This window comes from Lissotriton helveticus, chromosome 1_1 (genome assembly GCF_964261635.1).
Source record: "Lissotriton helveticus chromosome 1_1, aLisHel1.1, whole genome shotgun sequence".
NCBI classification, from domain to species: domain Eukaryota; kingdom Metazoa; phylum Chordata; class Amphibia; order Caudata; family Salamandridae; genus Lissotriton; species Lissotriton helveticus.
The window spans coordinates 1,702,826,502-1,702,841,482 of record NC_136057.1 but is presented as its reverse complement, the minus strand read 5'-3'; the positions used below and the strand labels follow the sequence as shown (position 1 = coordinate 1,702,841,482).

At 45.0% G+C, this 14,981-nt stretch overlaps 1 long non-coding RNA gene across 1 annotated transcript in view; it reads right to left on the bottom strand.

The window, feature by feature from the left end:
• Positions 1-4,249: 4,249 nt before the first annotated feature.
• Positions 4,250-14,981, bottom strand: part of LOC144774021 (uncharacterized) — a 538,416-nt gene continuing 527,684 nt past the window's right edge. The window contains exon 3 of the long non-coding RNA XR_013600087.1: positions 4,250-4,374. This is a non-coding gene — a long non-coding RNA (uncharacterized LOC144774021). The remainder of the gene's footprint in view (positions 4,375-14,981) is intronic.

The following is a 14,981-nucleotide window of genomic DNA, read 5'->3' as shown; positions in this document are numbered from 1 at the left end:
ACAAAAAACTTGATCAATGTTATAATTGAACCTTTCGCAAATATATATATCATTTCTGTTTTTATTATTACCTTTTTTCGCCCATTTAAAAAAAAAAGATGTGATTTCTATTTCTTTTACGGGTGAGATGGGGCGATAATGTTAGCCTCCATGTCTTTAATGAAAAACTGATTCTCTGTGCATGTAAATCTTCATCAAAACTGTCTGTCCCTGTAATATATTCCTGAAACTCCTTAGGGCATGTAATCCTGCAGAGGGCCTGGGAATATTGCTTGGATCGATGAGGAAAACAATCCAAATAACCTCGCTAGATCCATCAGTGTCACATCCTCCTTCTTTAAAACACGCAAAGCGTCCTTTTTTTAATCCTTTTTATCTCCCTCTCAGGTAACAAAAACAATTCCCCAATTGTGTCTTTCTTGAAACCTAAGAACTCCATAATTTGAGATGGTATCAAAATAGATTTCTCCTCTTTTATGACAAAACCTAGACTTTCCAGAAGCGGAAACGTAACCTTCAGCTGAGATAATAGCACTGCCACATCCTGTGACATTAAAAGAATGTCGTCGAGAAAGATAATCAAACTGTGTCCCCTCTCTCTCAAATATGCCACCACTGCATGCATCACCTTTGTAAAGCACCAAGGTGCCGAAAAAAGACCAAAAGGAAGACATTTGAACTGATACAACTTCTGCTTCCATCTGAACTGAAGAAAACTCGGACTTTCTACCTCAATAGGCACTGTGAAATACGCATCCTTCAGGTCCAATTTCAAAACCAGTCTCGACCTTGGAGCATGTCTCTCAAAAGATGGATTTCCTCCATCTTGGAATGTCTGTATATCACTGATTTGTTTTGAATTCTTAGATTTATGACTGGTCTCCATCCTTTGTCCTTCTTTCCTACCAAAAACAGCGTGCTTACAAAACCTTTTTAGTGCTCTTCCACCATACATATAGCTCCCTTTTCTAACATCGCCTTTACCTCCAAATCTGCTATATTTTTTTTTGTCCTGATTTAGCCTTAATTCCTCCGGTTCCTTTTCCTGACATGGTAACTCCATAAAATCTATTTTGAAACCCTGAACATAATCAAAACCCAAGGATCATTCGTAATACGTTCCCAATTTTCTGCATGTTCTCTCAATCGTCCTCCTACTCTTTTTTGGGAAGAAACAAAACAAATCTCCATACTCACCGTGGGAACTTGAGGAAGCCTGTCCTCTTTCCTGTATACCTCTTGATCTTGTGGATCGTCCACGCTGAGGAAAGAAGCCCAACGAAGGTTGAAAGCCTCTTCTAGACCCTCTGCTGTAGTAATTAAACTGGGACCTCTGGTATCCCCGGCCAGCATAAGGTCCTCGTCTGCTGGCCCTTTCAAAAACACCACCAAATACTTTATGCATGTTATGTTGAGCCTTGTCTAGTGCTGTGAGTGTGGCAACATGCTTTCCTAAGCTTTTCACCATTCCTTCTCCGAAAAGTAATCCTTTTGCACTTGAACTTGGCTCCTTACTAGCCATATCGCCTAACTTCACATTAATTTTTACTAATACCGATTTCCTCCTTTCTGCCAATAGACCAGAATTCACATTGCCTAAAAAAACAATGACTCTTTGGCTCCAACTTCTTAACAAATTAACATCTACACTTACATCATTTAAATGTACCTCCTCTGCCATGTCCGTAATCCTATCCAAAGGCCCCAAAGCATCTAGCAAACGATCATGACATTGTTTCAGTGATCTCTTCAGGCCCTTATGTGGGTCTCTTCCCATCTTAAAAAGATATGAAATCATATCTGGCTCTAGATTCGGAGTGTAGCAAACCTTATCCACAATCTGCGGTCTTGAGAATTCTGCTCTTAAAATATTCCTCACCGCTCTCTCAAACGGTTTCCTAATCCACTCTTTAATAAATTAACCCACATGGTCCAAGGGCCACAAATCCACACTTCTAAGATGGAGTCTGTTATAGGGACTAAACACGTCCTCCCCCAATTTTGGTACTTTATAATACCATTTACAGAAATAGATAGATCATTTTTAATATCATCATTTAAATCATCGTCTTGGTTAATGTTCAAAACATATTCATCACATTTTTGACTTACTCCTTGAATGACATTGTATTCTGAATCTCTTGTCATTTGATCCACTGACCATTCCTGTGTGTCGCTTAAGACACCTTTGCGCTGCGTACAGCCTCGGGTACCACTCTTTCTCTTTGAGTTCACTCCATCTTTATTTCTCTTATCCATATACTTAGTTTTCCTAAGCGTCTTTCCCTTTTCCCATATATTTCACTCTCCTCATTCTCAGACATGGACAAAAACTCCTCACCTGAGGCGCAATCCTTCCTTTTCTTATTCAACACCAAATCCACCACCTCTCTCATAGAGGCTTTTACCTCACTTTGAATAAGTCTCCTCAAGCTTTCCTCACCTACTCTTCCTTCCACCCCATTTTTTTCATTACTATTACCTTCTGCTGACATATTGCCCTTACTCATTGAACCTCCAATCACTAATCAAATCCCTAATATAATTTTCTCCTATTTCTCTACAATTGGATATTGAAAATATATCCCCTTCTTAACTTCCTCTTCTAATCAAGCTGTCTCGACTGTCCAATCAGCTGATATAACCTCCCTTCGCAGAAATGCCGATACACTTTCGCAGCGTGAACCTTTTTTCCTTTGAATCTATCCAATAAGGCCTAATCCAAGATGGCGCCTGTAATCTCGTGAGATTATGGGAGTCAATCTCTGCGCATTACACTTTTCTCCTTACGCGAGAAGTAACTACTTTTCATCTGCCCCGCTCCTTCATTATTTTTTCAACTATCCACAGCACGCTACCTTGTGCCTTCTCAGTAGGGAATAAGTTCACAGAGAGTCGATCAGACAGCACGCACATGAGCCCCCGTCCACCACTTGTAAAGAATTAAGCACAAGCGCACTACTCTTAAGTCCTCAACCGGTAAGCCCAATACCACTATATTCCGGCACCAATTTACGTGGAAAGAAAAACATCTGCATCAATAGTTGCGCTCCCAACATGTAAAACTCCTTTTCTATTTTTATAAAACCCTCACTTCAACAACATTAAAAGGCATTTCATACATACAGTCACACACTAGCTGCCATAAATTAGAAGCCCTCCTTTCATATATTCTATCACTTCTCAAACTTCTTTTCTCAAATATATGTAAATCAAAAAAGGTACTTAATTGATCTGAAATAGCATTTAAAGGAGGAAGAGTGTTATATTGCAGAGACATTTGTGTAGTGTGGTGTTCTGATTCTGGATTCTTTTTGCTGCATGAAGTTATTTTAAGGTGCTGCTGATTTTAGGTGGCAATAAAGAGTATTGTATAATGATAGCCTCCTGCCTTGTAATCAAATTGGAGTAATGAAGATTACTGATCAGTAATTACAGCACTACCTCTCTGTAGGAAGCTAGCTCTGTATATACAATACCAAAGTAAGTTACAGTGTGCACAGAGTCCAGTGGATCGCCAGAGGTATAGCAGAGGCTAAATTAGATAAACCCTAACAGCTCTCTTTGTGGTAGTTTGGTCGAGCAGTTAGGCTTATCAGGAGGGTGTGTTAGAGATTTACTGTATTCACACAATCAAGGCTGAAGGCACACACTCAGAGACAGAATCCGGACCAATTAGGTAAGTATAAAAAAGTTATACTTATGTTTTATTTCTAGAACCAAGCAGGACTTGGTACAGGTAAGTAAAATATATTAAATATTTGCAGTGATATGCCGAGATATCATACACTGGACCTTACAACATATAGGTAAGTACAACAATGTTGAGTTTAAAGCAAAGATACTTTTTTTCATACAAGAATTCGGTTTGACAAAGGACATTTCTGGAACAAAAATCATAACATTGGCTCTTATAGAGGAAACGAGGGTTAACGGTTTACAGGTAAGTAAACAACCTGCAAATATGGCTTTAGAGGGTTAGAACCACAGTTCTCCAAGGTTCATTTAGGCACTCAAATCGCACCACCAGTGGCACTAGGGCGGCCGGATGCAGAGTGCAAGAGCCCATCGTTAGCCAATGGGGCGGGGCTGCGTGCAGTCAGGAGCTGCTTACGGTCTGCACTGCTGGGGCCAACAATCGGCACCGTAGCTGCACCAGCAGCGGCATGAAGCAGCCAGATGCAGAGTGCCAAGATGATGCCGGGAGCCTTGTGGTTTGCAATGGAGATCTCCAGTTTGAAGAAAATGTTGCAGGCTCTGGAAAGGCAATGTGGTGTCGGGTGCAGGGGTGTCTTTAGGCATCAGATCTTCTTACCAGCTCCGGTCGTGGTCATAGGGACCCTTCAGGTTGAGGCTGCAGATGTCGGTCTGGAGCTTTGTATCGCAACAGGCGAAAAAGAGAAAAGAAAAAAAGTCTTAAACCGATATGGATCCCAAAATCAGTTTTGACTCAAAGGTTAAAACACAATTTTGAGCAACATGTAATCTATAATTTAAAATAAATCTGGAAAGAGAAACGCAGATGGCAGCCTTACAGATTTTGCTAATGGAAACCCCCCACCCATTCGGCCCAGGATTATGCCGTTCCCCTGGTGAAATGAGCTCATATTGTGTGGGGATCTTCCCTTCCACAATCCTGATAAACTGATAAGCTGAGGAGATTATTGTTATTATCCACTTTGCTAAAGTGGAAGAAAAAGGCTTCTCCCCTTTTTAGGTCTCGCCTGTCGATGCGCATGCGCATCGAGCAAGCGAGACTATAGGGGCTCATCGACTCTTTATCTAACTTGCAAGGAATCGTGGCGATTCCTTGCAGTGCCCGTGACTTTTAAGCTAAATGCGCATGTGCATTGAGCTTAAAAGCGCGTGCACAGCCGCCCGCATTCCTCCGACACCTTTGAAGTGAAGCTTAGCTTCACTTCAAAGGCCCGGCTTCTTCACACCCACATGCCGCTCTGCCCCGCTCCGCCCCCTCCCCTGAGTCATCCTGCCTGCCCAGACTTCTCCTCCCCCCTACTTACATCCCGCTTTCACTTGTTCTATTCTAACTGGTCAGCATGTTCTTTCACAAGCGTGTTCTTCCCTGCGTATTTCTGTCCGTGGGGCTACAGAATGCCAAACATCGGAGGTTTATAGCCTTTACTAGTTTCTCTTAACTTCTTCCCACACACTTCTGCCTTTCGTCCTGCCTAAGCCGCTCACACTTTTACCCTGCCTCCCCCACCGCCCATCACAACATTTTTGCAGGTCTCCCCCTTTCACCACTGTCAGCCATGCACTACCGCTCCACCCTGGCTCTGTCTACTCAACCACACTTCTTTCGACCACTGGACCGTTCCACTCCTCCTCCCACCCCTTAACACTTTCCAACCGCTCATTCCTCCCCAAGTAGTCACTCCTCTGCTTTTCATCCCTCAATTTGTGTACTCACCCATCGGCCCTCCGCTCCCTCCCGCAGTCCCCCATCCACCTATCGCTCTCACCTCTGCACCCGCCTCTCTCACTTTTCTTAACTGCTTCTCCTAATCCGCTCGCATCCTCTCTCTCCATTCTACCCGTCAATCACCCCGACCGGGACTCTCGCCGGTTTATCCGTCAGTCCCTCACCTATCCACTGATCCTTCACCCATCAACCCTTACCCTTCCTTTACGGTGCCTATTACTACCCCAAACATCTCTTCTCCATCCGCTTGTTTCTTTCTCACCTCATCCACCTCAACCTCCGCACTGTCCCAATCTGAACTCCTCGCCCACTGCTCTTTATTTCTCTCACTCATCCGTCCGGTTCCTTTCCCTCTCCTGTCACCTCACACTATTGTTTCTTTCTTAACTCTGCGCCCTGTACCCCGACCTCAGCCTCTGCACCCGGCTCCTATATGTCACATCCACCTCACTATTGTCTTCCTCTCATCTTTGCACCCTCTTCTCATCACTCACCCTCCACCCATCTCTCACTTTCACCCTCTCCCATCTCTCATCACCTCCAACCTCTTCTCACCCCTCCACCCTGGTCCCACCTCAAACCCTCCACTTTGTTTCCATCACTCCCCCTTGCCCCCTCCCCCTGTTCCTATCTCTCACCCACCATGATTATGCTTGTCTCTTACTCCCGCTCCACTGTTTTTCTTCACCTACTGTTCGAGTCCCTCCCCAACTATTGTTTTCTCTTCTTTCGCCCCTCTCCCATCTCTCACCCTCCCTAGTTCACTTATCCCCGGATAGGTGTTGTCTCAGTATGCCGACTTGCTCAGCAGATCAGTTCTCCCTGCTGGGTCTGACCCCCTGGCACCAGGCCACATTCAGCTTGGGTACTTTTGTCTTTCAGGTGCTCCCTCGGACCCACCAAACACCTCTTCCTGGGTTTCAACACCAGATCTGACAGCCATCCCTCCTCCCTGTTCCGATACCCAAACAGTCAAGAACTGACTTGTAAAGGACATGTGCGTGCCCGAAATCACTACGTTTTTTTCGATTCTGCATCCCTGGATAAACAAGAACTCATTATTCACACATCCATGCTTTACACAGCATATATGTAAAAACAGCTTGTGTACTTTTACACAATGTCGCACAGATTTCCTTCGCGGAAATGTGCCCTGACTTGTGGTACTACCAGCAGAGCAGTAACCAGGGTGCCAGGGGCCCGAATGCAAGAAAGGAGAATGCACCACACCATCTCTCCATGTCCTGATTTGGTAACAAAAATCAGCAATAAGTAGGGGGGACGGGCCCTTTAAACTGCTGAGCCCCGGTGTCACTGCACCTGCTTCACTCCTGATAGATATGCCTCTGGGTAATGCGCCCAGTGCATATTGCGATCCCACGTGAAAGAGATTGCGGAACAAATTGCTAAGTCTGTAAACATACACAGTGAAAGGGAGTTATTTACAAAAGGTTTCGCTGGGGCTTAGTCTCGTCATTGGCTGTCTCCTGCTGCTAACCGTGCCCCTTTTCCTTGTTGGCAATTCTAAATGCACTAACTCTAATGCTGCGAGACCTATTGCATTTCCAATGCTTGTTTAACTTGGCCGAAATTAACAAACAGGGCATCTGAGACCTTATACTCTGCTAGCTCTTTACATAAACTCTGACTGCCCTGACTACACCCAAGAGACAACCTAAAAGGGCCTCCCTGGTCCCATCTGGAGTTAGGGGAGAGACGATGATCTCCTGATTCCAAGAAATCTGGGACCTAGGTTGTCGACATACTAGAGAACCCAACTCACCAACCTAATCACCTAGCTGAAGTGATTGGGCCAATGATGACCTGGGATCAGGTGGTCCCTAACCTACCTCGAGCTTCTGGCCAACACTAGCAGCCTCAACCTGAAGGGTTCCCGCAACCGCAACCGGAGCTGGTAAGAAGATCCAACGCCTAAAGACACCCCTGCACCTGAAGCCCCACGGCCTTGGCATAAGAGAGAAAGTCTTAAAAGTAAGACATTGCTCAGATGATGACTCCAGGAGTTCAGATGGGGACCTCTGATGAAAAGATAAGACCAAAGGAAGATCTCAAGCTGGAAAGGGGTTTTGAATCTTGGGTAGTTAGAGACCAAAGACTCTAAAAACCTTTGACATTAAAGGCTCAACTTGTGGTTCTGAAATTCTGGACTCATGTAATCATTCTGGACTCGAGAATAAAAACTTCATCGTAACATGACGAATTTAGTATCAAAAGACCGAGAATGACGAGTACACCACGTACAAGCATTTTCAGCATATTCGAGTGACGATTTCACCTCGAAATCGTCATTATTGTTCAGAACCCTTGACTTCCATTTTATGTATGGCAGCCATTTTGTGAGTTGCCCTTTACATAGGCCTTAATCCAGCTGAATTCGATTCCCAAAGGACACGTACACCTTAATCGACTTTCCTATGACCTGTGCAAGTTGGAACCATTGCCCCAGGCCGAACTCGTTAGGTCAGTTTCCCCTCCCAGTGGCCGAACAAGATAGCATCAAGGCTCAACAAGCCATAAAACCATTTCAGCGCACACACCTGCCGTATCTTGCTCGCATCTGTCTCTACTCTCTTTACTTCATTTGTTTTATGGTGGGGAGGTGCCCGTTTTTATTGGGGGTCCACCGATATCTGATGAAATGTTGGGCCTTGCCGGGTGATTTGTTGTGGGCAGCACGACGTGAAATATGTACATGTCATCATGACTCTGCTTTCCCTTTGTAACCAAGAACTGTAAATAATATACTGCAAATTCGAAGAATGTTTGCCTGAAGCTGAATATTCTGTATAAAAAGAGAAGCCAGACTTTGTGAATTCGAGCAGTCTCCTGAGAATATACTTCCCCGTGTGTTGTACTTCTAGGACACTTGTTACCTTGGTTGCAGCCAATAAAATCGATTCTTGACTTCACCTAGAAGACTCTGAGCTTCTGTGGTCTGAATCAGGAAGAACCCGAGGTCTCTGGGTGTACCCTGCACCGCTGGGTTACCGGTTCAGTACCGGTTCTGAAAAACCCAGTACCTCAGTTGGCGCCCAACGTGGGGCGATTCCAGCGGTACCAGCCCAGCCAGAGGTTCGTGAGGAGCTTCGTGTGAAAATTCCGGAGGACGGCCAACCACTTCATCGACCCCTGCATGTCGACGTGGTCCGAAGGTCTTTGCTGCGAGGTTCCCGCTTCCCGACGGCTACGAAGGACTGCTGCCCTGGCTATCGCCCTGATTTGGACCCTTGAAGTTTGGTAGAGTGAAACACTAAGACGAGTCTTCTGGTGACGTCATCGATATCTCAGTTAAGTATAAGTGGAGCGTCTCCCAGCCCTTAGTTGGTCTTAGTCTTGGGTATCCTTTGGGATAATTGTTGGTACTTGCAAGCACCAAAACCGAAGGACTCGTGTATTCACGAGAAATATCGTAATCGATAATCCTTCGAAGTTTGGAACTAGACTAGAGAGCGAAGATGCCTAGTCTTAGACTTGGAAATCTGTTTTGTCTTGGTTGTAATATTAGGGATTCCCGATTGGACGACTCATGTCCGGTTCCTCCGGTTGGAACTCCAACCTACGAGTTATATGTCAAACACGGAGTAGGGCCCATCACATACAACGAAGTGTGGATTAAATACACCAGAAAAGATGGTGTTTTAAAATGGCCCCAATACGGTAGCTTTGATACCGAAATCCTAGATAACCTTGAAGTTAAACTGTTCAAAAAGAAAGCCCAGGCGGCGATGTTCGACTCTTTCCGCCTATGGCGTAAAGAGGCCAAACAAAAAGAAATCAAATTAGCTAAGAAAAATAAGAGAGAAGGGGGACTTTCAGTAATACAAGCTGCTATGCAGTTTAAAGACAATGAAGAAGAGCAGATGAGTGAGCAGTTGCACAGGCAACGTAAAATGGCAATGGATAAATGCTATCCGGTTTTGCCGTCTCTTCAGCAAGAGGCAGCAAAAGAACGTGAAAAAGATCCAATAATGTCACATTTATTAAGCTCGCCACCCCCTATGCGCAAAATGCCACTGCACCTCCGCAATCTTTAGTTGTGCAGCCTGTGCCCCCTATTCCTCCACAGCATCCACCAGCTGGTCTTCAGCTGGCTCCTGCTCCTGTGGTGCAGCCTCCTCAAGGCCCACCGATCACCTCTGTTTCACCTGTGCTTTCTACCACTTCGCCTAGTGCACCTTCTGTTTCTCCTAATGACCCCTCTGCTATTGCTTCTGACCCTGCCTTGTCTCACCCAGTTCCTCCACCCGTTCTTCCTTCAGTTTCACCTTCCGTTCGGCAGAAAATGGCCAGCACTGTTACTAACCTTTTCGCACCTCTTTTCGGGTCGCCTACTACGACCCCTAACATGGGACGCAGACAGTTGCGGAGTCGACTGCCTGACTATCAAGAGAGAGATTCACTGAATCATTTAGCACGTAAATGGGTTATGGATACTGTGAAATATGATGTAGAGTCTGTCATGGAAGTCTTCCATCAATGGGAAGCACCGACGCAGAGATATGTCTTTGAACAAATGTGCGTCTTTCTTTGTGAGGATTTGGAAGACAATGATCTAGAATGCAACACGCAAGAGTTGTGTCGTGTGCGGTTCAAGTTTGGAGAGGGCATGATCGTAGGTCCCGATGTCGAGAGAGCGGTTGAAATATTGTTATCATATCGGAGTAAGGGGAGCGCTTCTGGCTCACAATCTGAGCATGGTGCATCTAGTAGGAAAAAGGCGCGACAATACCCGATGAGAGAAGTTCCCCCACAATGGAGAGAGGGCGACACAACTGCTAACCCACCTATTCTGCCACACTTCCAGCGTGTATGGGTACATGTCCCATGGAAGCGAGCTGAAGTTCTAGCACTCAAACAGACATTACCTGATCCGCGTAAAAATCCTGCAGGGTATTACAAAGAGTTGTCACAAACTGCTGGGTCATGTATAATGAATTTAGCCGATATCGATATGCTATTTGGGAATGTTGTTCCACAGCCTTTATGGGGTAAAATTCGTTATACAGATCATGATCAGGAGTTAGGTGACTCATGGGCTAATATTGCCGCTGCAGATGCCCGACAAGTTGGTGGTGCTAAGCCTGAGCCTTTGATAGCAGAACTGCCTGGTAGAATAGTTGATTACATGAAAACGATAATGCCTGCAGTACGTGTAAATTGGGATAAGTTGTCTGCATGCAAGCAGAAGAAAGAAGAAACTGTCTCAGATTTCTTCACCAGGTTTGAAGAAACATTCGTTGACCAAAGCAGCCAAGATATGACCACAGAAGGTGGTCAGAGACTGTTTGTCGATAAATTCGTGCACAATCTACTTCCAGAATTGTGTAAGAAGTTAAAGGATTCAGAAAGTTCTTGGGCTGTGTCATCTTCAGCCCAGATCTTGGCTACTGCACAATATTACGAAAATAGAGACAAGGACGAGAAAGATAGAGCAGAAAAGAAAACAAAGGAGTTGAAGATGAAGGTTTTGTTACAGCAAGCATATCCGCCACGTGGTGGTGGTAATCAAAATAATAGTGGCCAGAATCACTACCAGAATAATTTTCAGCAGCCTCAACAGTATCAGAGGAACTCGCAAAGAGTCGAGTACACTCAGCCACGTGCCCCTGTAGGCCCCAACCAGTGTTCGTATTGCAAGGAAGAGGGTCATTTCAAGTATAGTTGTCCTATTTTGTTACAGCGTACAAATGGTGCCTCTGGTGTAAGAGGTCGTGGTGTTCAGCAAGCGCCTAGAGGTAGAGGACGTGGAAATGTCCCCCAGAACGCACGTCCCCTTCCACCCCAAAATTCTATGAATAAATTCGATCAGCAGAATATTGCATCTGATAGGACAGCTCAATACTACGTTGATGATTATTACACAGAAGATGAGCATTGGGAAGGTAATGATTGCTAGGACAGCCATAGACAAAGAGAGGGAGTTGTTTCAGTTCCAGTAGATCAGAGTGGACCATACGTTGAGGTGATTACATCAGGTGTGTCAGAACCTTTTCTGTTGGATACTGGTGCTACAAAGAGTTCTATTATGCACTCCAAACTCCCCGGCGCACCTTTGTCTGGCGAAATGAACGTTTCTGTAGGTTTTTCTGGCACCCCAGTTAGAAATCCGATTTCTGACCCTTTGTCTCTTTCTGTTGGTCCTTGCGAATTCGAAGCACCCCTTATTCTGACAACCGGTTGTGGCGAAAACTTGCTAGGATTAGATTTGTTAAAAAGATTGCATGCGACTTTGTACTGTTCTCCTTCAGGAGTACAACTTACTTTAGGTAAGAAAGTGGTTTCTCCCATGTATTTGTCAAGGGATAAACTTCCAGCAGAATTGTCGTTTCTTCCAGATATCCTTTGGGCCGCGGGTCCTAGTGATGTGGGTCTTTTAGAAATACCACCATATGTTGTAACATTGAAAGCCAATGTTCAAATGCCACGAATTCCCCAATATAGGATATCTAGCGAGGGTGAAAAAGCTTTGCTAGCGATCGTTTATGAATTGATTGAAAAGGATGTGATTGAAGAAACGCGAGGTCACGTTTGCAGTAGTCCTGTTCTGCCTGTTTTAAAACGAACTGATCCCTCTCAGCCACCTGTGTACAGATTCGTGATTGATCTTAGAGAGGTGAATAAGATAGTTGTACCACAATTTCCAGTTGTCCCCGACATTACTGCCCTATTGACTATGATTCCAGCTTCTGCCACCTGGTTTTCGGTGATTGACCTGAAGAATGCTTTCTTCAGCATCCCGATTGCTGAGGAGAGCAGGGAAATTTTTTCCTTCAGTTTAGGAGGTCGCAGTTTCCGCTTTAAACGCGCTCCTCAGGGCTACTGTGAAAGTCCATCGATATACAGTCAAGCTCTAAAAACACAGCTTGATACGATTGTTTTACCTAAAGGTGCTACTCTTGTACAGTATGTGGATGATCTGCTCATCGCTGCAGATACTGAGGAAATTTGTAAAAAGGCCACGCTATCATTATTGCGTCATCTGTGTGATTTACATCACAAGGTGTCACTTTCCAAACTGCAATATTGCCGACAAGAAGTGACCTACCTAGGTCACCTCTTATCGAAGGAGGGAAGGAAACTGACCCCAGAAAGAATTCAGGCAATAGCGAAGTTGAATGTGCCAAGAACACAGATAGAAGTGCGTGCTTTCTTGGGTATTACATCGTACTGTAGACAGTGGATTCCAAATTTTTCATTATTAGCCAAACCTTTGGTGGCATTAACGTGTAAAAATACACCCAATCCCATTTCTTGGTCTGAAGAGTGTCAGAAAAGTTTTCTCGAATTGTGCACAGCATTATGTTCGGCTCCTGTGTTAGGTACCCCCAACTACAGTAAGCCTTTCACATTGTATGTCCACGAGAAAGAGGGCTGTGCATTGTCTGTGTTGACTCAGTTGTTTGGAGGTAGACAGCGTCCATGTGCCTATTTTTCGTCGACTTTGGATCTGGTAGCCAAAGCATTGCCAAGTTGTTTAAGAGCCGCAGCAGCTGTTTCTATTCGACAGTCTGCTGGTCTAGTAATGAATAATACACTAGTCGTGATGGTCCCACATGCAGTAGACACATTGTTAAATAGAACCAAGACACAGCACTTAACTAGTGCTCGGTTGTTAAGTTACGAATTGACACTGTTAGCGAGTCATGTGCACATAAAAAGGTGCAGTACCTTAAATCTAGCTACGCTGTTGCCAATTGTAGAGGAATCAGATGCTTCAGAACAACACGATTGTTTTCTCAGAACAGAGGAAGAGACGAAAGGGAGAGTAGATCTATCCGTTACTCCTCTTGCTGAAAGTGATGGTACATTATGGGTGGATGGTTCATGCTTCAAGCTCCCGAGTGGTGACACGACTGCAGCATATGCTGTCACGACTTTGCATACAATTGTTGAGGCTGCACGTGTGCCACATAATTCAGCCCAAGCGGCAGAATTAATTGCACTCACGAGAGCATGTGTGTTGTCTAAAGGAATGAAAGTGACTATCTACACTGATAGTCAGTATGTATTTGGAGTGGCTCACAGCTTTGGACGATTGTGGAGAGAACGTGGGTTCCTGACTTCGCATGGAGCTAAGATCCAGCATGGTCAGTTGGTGAATGAGCTTCTGGAATCACTGACTTTGCCTCTGCAAATGGCGATTGTGAAATGTAGTGCTCACAAGAAGGTGACTGATGATGTTGGTCGTGGAAATGCATTTGCTGATGAGATCGCGAAGGAAACGGCAAAGAATGTGATGAGCCGAATGTATTTTGCAGGCCCTGCAAGATGGACTGGTGATGTTGGAATGTGTGAAGACACGATAGAGAGTGTGAAGTCCATCCAAGCTGAGGCCACAGAGAAAGAGTTGAGCACGTGGAGAGAAAGTACGGGCAGAATGGATACGAATGGTTGCTGGATTGAACTATCAGAGCATCAGAGATGGTTGTTACCCGATGCATATGTGCTTGCAGTGGTTACAATGGCTCATGGAATGGCTCATATCAGCGTAAAAGGGATTTGCGAGTTGTTGGCCCCAGTATGGCAAAATTCAGGAATTCCCAAGTGTGCAGAGAATGTCGTCAAGAACTGCATGGTATGTTTGAAACATAATCCTGGTAGGGGAACCCCAACTCCAGCTGGTCATTTTGCACCTCCTACGTATCCGTTCGAGGTTTTGCAGCTAGATTTCATTCACATGGAGAGGTGCAACAACTTAAAATATGTACTCGTTGTTGTTTGTGCCTTCTCAAGATGGGTGGAAGCATACCCCCTAAAAGACAATACTGCCTTGTCCACAGCGAAAGCCCTTGTGAAAGAGTACTTCCCCAGATTTGGAATGCCTAGAATGGTCTGGTCTGACAATGGGAGTGAATTTGTGGGTCGTGTGATGAGAAGAGTGTGTGATGGGCTAGGTATTAGGCAGAAGTTCCACGCTGCAAATCACCCCCAATCAGCTGGATTAGTAGAATGCTACAACGGCACTTTAAAACTTAAACTGGCCAAAATCCAAGCGAGCACAGGTCTTAAATGGCCTGACGCTCTACCCTTAGCACTCCTGTTCACCAGAATGACTGTGCATTCACGAGTGAAGCTTAGCCCGTGCGGATGCTGCGGATGCTATTGGTTCCAACTCACACTGCGAAACTCTGGCGGCTTACTTTTTGGAAAAGGTCCATACCATCTATAGAGCCTTTCCTACGGCCACGCCCTCTGGTGAGGGGTTCCAAAGCCTTTCACATTGTATGTCCACGAGAAAGAGGGCTGTGCATTGTCTGTGTTGACTCAGTTGTTTGGAGGTAGACAGCGTCCATGTGCCTATTTTTCGTCGACTTTGGATCTGGTAGCCAAAGCATTGCCAAGTTGTTTAAGAGCCGCAGCAGCTGTTTCTATTCGACAGTCTGCTGGTCTAGTAATGAATAATACACTAGTCGTGATGGTCCCACATGCAGTAGACACATTGTTAAATAGAACCAAGACACAGCACTTAACTAGTGCTCGGTTGTTAAGTTACGAATTGACACTGTTAGCGAGTCAT